This window comes from Peromyscus leucopus, chromosome X, assembly GCF_004664715.2.
Source record: "Peromyscus leucopus breed LL Stock chromosome X, UCI_PerLeu_2.1, whole genome shotgun sequence".
Taxonomy (NCBI): Eukaryota; Metazoa; Chordata; class Mammalia; order Rodentia; family Cricetidae; genus Peromyscus; species Peromyscus leucopus.
Window position 1 is genome coordinate 125,902,133 of NC_051083.1, and position 5,573 is coordinate 125,907,705.

At 42.8% G+C, this 5,573-nt stretch overlaps 1 pseudogene; it reads left to right on the top strand.

Moving 5' to 3' along the window:
- The first annotated feature begins 558 nt into the window (after positions 1–558).
- On the top strand, positions 559–1,473 carry LOC114687409 (annotated as a pseudogene).
- The last annotated feature ends 4,100 nt before the right edge of the window (positions 1,474–5,573 follow it).

A 5,573-nucleotide genomic window follows, 5' to 3' on the forward strand; every position in this document is an offset into this window, starting at 1 on the left:
AAATCATCAGAGGGAGGATCAGGTATGTGGTAGGACTCAAAGCAAAAAGTGAGAGAGTCCCACCACCACACAGGGAACCCAGTACCCATTGGCCCTCCAACCAACAGTGGGAAAATCCAAGCACTTTAGTAGAGTAGAATCCTCTCCTCTTACCTCTATTTTCCTCTGCCTCACAGAAATAGGACTTTGCCTTAAGGAAAGGGACACTGGAATCACAAAAATTTTTAGACTTCTCCATCTATCAAGGTGAAGATCATGTTGGTATCCCATCCTTGGATAAATGGAACATGCTGAATTGGGATGGCTTATACAGTCACCTCTCACTGCCTTCTGTTCCATCTCAGAGACACAGTGTCTGTATCCTTTTTAGGATCTCAGAGCACATGCAGGACCCTAGAGCACCACTCAAGAAAAATCCTGTAACAGACATTTTGAGAGCTGCCCAAAGAATAGCTTTCAGAGTTTATTCACCCTCTCCTTATCTCCCCCAGGTCTGTCAATCTTAATTGCTGTGACTTGTTTGTGAATCTGTACCTGTTCTTTCAAAGGAACCTAAAGATGGATCCTACTGAAAACAGCCAGAGCTTTAACCTCCCAGACCACCCTCAGGCCCAAAGACAGGAAAGGAGCCCAGAGGGTGCTCAGGTCCCCATGTATGAGGTAGGTGAGGTGGAAGCCACAGTCACCACCTCAGGGGATGTGTATGCTGGAGTAATGCTCAATTCTCCCCAGAGTGCTCAGAGAGCCTCCTCCCACTACCAAGGGTTCCATTACAGAGGCACCATCTGCTGAGGCCTCTGGAAAGCAAGCTAGGGAAGTAGCTCACCCTGAGTTTGCCCTGCAGGATGCACTCAATAGAAAGGTAGTTGATTTGGTGGGATTCTTGCTCATCAAATATAGGATTAAGTAGCTGGCAACTAGGGCAGAAATGCTGAATAGGATCATGAGAAATTATGAGGATTACTACTCTGTGGTCTTTAGTAAGGCCTCTGAGTGCATGAGGCAGGTCTTTGGCATTGACATGATACAAGTGGACTCCTTTGTCCACTCCTATATTCTTGACACTGCTCTAGGTATCACATATGAGAGAATGTTACACGGTATTCTGGGAGTACCCAAGGTGGGCTTGACAATTCAGCTATCATGTACATCATCTTCATAGAAGGCAACTGTGTCAGTGAGGAGATAGTTTGTCATGTGTTGAATATCATGGGGCTGAATGCTGGGAGGAATCATTTCATATCTGGGGAGCCCAAGAGTTTCATCACTGAGGAGTTTGTGCAGGAAGGGTATGTGGAATACAGGCAGGTGTCTGACAGCCACACTTCTAGCCATGAGTTCCGGTGGGGCCCAAGGGTTTATGCTGGAACCACCAAGATGTAAGTATTGGAATTTTTTGCCAGTATCACTGGGACTAACCCTAGAGCCTACCCCTTCAGGTGTTCAGAGGCTTTGAGAGATGAGAGGACCTAGGCCTGAATTGCTCAACAAATGATACCACTGCCCTGACCACCACACATTCTAGTACACTGGCAATTTCCAACTAACATCACGTCAGGCAGATCTAAGGACTATATCCTCATTGGAGTGCTGGTAGGAGGAGGGTATGTACCATTTCTTTCTTCCTGTTCTTACTGGGTGAGTTTGGAATTCTAAGTATTTCAAAATGCTGATTTTTACTACAAGGTTCATTAGCTTGAGACTTTTAAGGTTATGAATGACATTAGTTATACATATATAATTGTTGATCCATGTTAGGAGAATATTATTATCTTCAAAACAGATGAGAATGACCTCTAATTTGTAATATGTCACAAGTTACCATGACTTTGAAATTGGAATTTCCTGGACCATGGGAAAAAATTGATGTTAACATGAAGAACAGAATAAAGTTAATTTTTTATAGTCTTACAGTGTTTACTCCCTCATTCTGGTTAAATAATTAAAATTGAAACTAAAGCAAGCTGAATGGAATTTCTTCCCCAAACCTTCACTGAGCATCTGCTCTTTGCAAGACCCCCATGCTAGCAAGGGGACATAACAGAAGCCATGTCTATCATTACACATACAAAGGTGTAATGCAGCTCTGTGAGGAAGACAGTGAGAAGTTTGTTTAGACCACAAAGACATGTGCAGGAGGGCTGCAGAGGGGTCTCTTGGAGTGATCATCCCAGCATCAGTGCTATAAACCAAGGCAGCTTGGGAGGCTGGGAGATTTGATTGTAATTAAACTGCTAAGTATCTAAGGCCAGGCCCTGTAGCATGAATCTCAAATGGTCTTATTAATAAAATCAAACCTGAGCCAGGTATTGGGGTGAATGCTGGAAGATCAGAGAAGCAGAACAAGCCACAGCTACCTCACCCCACCAGTTCCTCAGCTGCTCCTGTTTCCTCAGATTGGAAGCTTCTGAGTCCTTATCCAAATGAATCTCAGCTGAACTACTTCTCAAAAGCCTGAATGCTTAACTAGCCAAATGCTTCTAGTTTCTGGTTCTCACGCCTTATATACCTTTCTGCTTTCTACCATCACTCCCTGGGATTAAAAGCTCGCTTTCTGGGATTAAAGGCGTGAGTCAACATGCTTGGCTGTATCCTCGAACAGATGGATTTCTGCCTCTGGAATGCTAGGATTAAAGGTGTGTGTGCCACCATTTTCTAGCCTTTGTATCTAGGGGCTGTTCTGTCTCTGATACAAGATAAGTTTATTATGGTACACAATATTTTTGGGAACACAATACCACCACAAGTCCCTTGGCAGGTGAGGCTGGCTTAGGACTGAGAGAAGGGAAAACTCCTCTAACAGACCCTGTTGTCAGTGGATATAGTGCAGGGATGAATTAGACTGGGGTTATCTCTAAGTGGTAGAACACTTGAATAACACATATATATCAAAACATAAAACCAAAAGATACAGAGAGGAATCCAGTCCAAGGGTAGGAATGTGAGTTAATGGCTGAGCATACTAAATGTGCTGTGTGGTTTACTCCCTCTTTCTGCAAGGGATTCCTGAGACATGATGGCACCATTAAGAAATTGGAGCTTAGAACTCCTAGGCAGGACATCTGTAGGCAACTTTTTCTTTGGGTCACCAGCTCACAAATAATGACTTGGAGACTTATTATCAATTATAAAAGAATGGCCAATAGCTTAGGCTTGTTACTAACTCTTACAACTTAAATTAACCCATTTTTATCAATCTAAATTTTGTCTTCTGGATTTACTACCTTACTGTCAATGCTGCTTCCTCTCCATTTAGCTGGCAACTTGCCCTTTCTCTTCCCAGCATCCCATGTGTCTGCCTAGCTATTGGCTGCTCGGCTTTTTATTAAACCAATAATAATGTCATATCTTCATAGTGTACAAAAAGATTATTCAACAACAGACCTCCCTTTTCCTACCTTGTGGGGAAAGACTGCACTGAGTACTAAGACACCATTAAATGTTTCTTATGTGTCTGAGTGTTTTGCCTGCATATATATAAGTATACTACACGTGTCCCTGGTGCCTGAAGAGGCCAGAAGAGGGCATCCGATACTCTGGAATTACTGTCTCTGTGTGAGTGCTAGAAATTGAACGTTTGTCTACCACAAAAACACCAACTACTCTTAACTGCTGAGCATTCTCTCTAGCCCCAGATAAATTAAAAAAAAATAAAAACAATTTGTGTGTGTGAGTGTGAGGACAGATGCATGTATGCCACAACAAAGCTGTGAATGGATAGGGACAACTTGCAAATAGGTTGCTTCCACCTTGTTAAGGCAAGGTCTCTCTGTTTCTGCTGCTACACTATATACACTTGGCTAGTTGGTCTCAAGCAGGGGGTTGGGGGAAGTCTAACTAATTCTCCTGACTCTGCCTCCTATCTTGACAAAGGAACTGTGGGATTACAGATGCTTGCTAGCACAGTTAGACTCTAATATATCTCTCTTTCCCTAAGATAACATTTGGTTAACTATCAATATTTTTGAGCTTTTCCTGTGGTACTTCTGTTACTAGTTCAGGTGACTGACAGCTACCTGTAACTCCAGTTCCAGAAGACCTGACATCCTCTACTGTCCTCCAAAGGCAACCTTACTCATGACATATACACATAATTAAAAAAAAATCCTAAAAAACAGGATTTTTTGTCATTGTGAGTATAGCAGTCTTTTATTCCATGATGTCTGTGACTCTGCCACATCCCAGTCTGAGGTCTGGATCATGGTACCAAGTACCTCAGATACTCTCTGGTGGACACCACAAATTCTTAATCAAGCAGATGGACTGATATCTCACTTTTACTTGTTTTAGCAGTGTCCCTTATGTTCTCTTGCTAGAAGTTGGATCTTTCATGTCATTTTGCTGGGCTCTTCCCATAAAGAGTCTGGGGATATGCCAAGCAGATAGGGAAAGAAGAAACAGAGAAAAGGATTCCTAACAGATTGATTCCCTTCAGGTTCTTTCACCTCTATTCTTTGATTATATTTCTTAAAAAATTTTATTAATTTTTATTTTATATATATGTGTATTTCCATTCTTTTCTATATGTGCATGAAGGTACAGAGGTCAAAATTAGATGTCAGATGTACCAGAACTACAATTATAGGTAGTTACAAAGCTCCATGTGGGGCTAACCCAAGTTCTCTTCAAGATCAGCAAATTTTCCTAACCATCAAGTCATTTCTCCAGTTTGTTTTTTATTTTTCTTTTATTTTTATTCTTTTCTCATACATTACATCCTAACCACAGTTTCCCTTCTCTCCAATCCCACAGTCTCTTCCTACCCTCCACCACAGATCTAACTCTTCTCCATCACCCCTCAGAAAAGAGCAGGCCACCCAGATACTTTAACCAAACCCTGCATAAAAAGCCACAATATGACCAGGCACATGCTATCACATCAAGGCTGAACTAGACAACCCAATAGAAGGAAAAGTGTTCAACAAGCAAGCAAAAGAGTCAGAGACAGGCCCTGCTCCCACTGTTAGGAGTCCCAGAATAACACAAAACTACTCAGCTATACCATATATTCAGGGGACCTAGGTCAGAACTCTACAGCCTCCCTGATCTCTGTGAGCCAACATGATTCTCAATCAATTGATTCTGTGGGCTGTGTTGGCATGGTGTCCCTGAAACCCTTGGTTCTTCAGATGTTTCCTTCTCTCTCCTCCGTAGGACTCCCAAGCTCCGCCTAATGTTTGGCTGAGGGACACTATGTCTGTTCCCATCAGTTGCTGGATGAAGTCTCTCTGGTCTCTTGAATAAGGATTCTGTTAAGCTCTGGTTCCAGAACACTCTGCAGGCAGGACAAAGTGTAGGTCAAAGGTTTTGTGACTGGGCTGGTGTCCCCAGTCCCTCCACTTGAAGCCTTGCTGGTTACAGAAGATGGTCTGTTCAGGCTCCCTGTCCTGATTTACTACGAGCCATTGCTAGGGTTATTCTTATAGATTCCATTGCACTGGGTTTTTACCTACTCCCCCCACCCCCTGCCCCGGCCGAAATGCCTCCAATTCTAGTCCTTTCTCCAGTATTTTCTCTTTCCCTTATCACCTGATTCTTCCTGTTCCCAACTTCTCCCACCCCAAGTCCTCTGG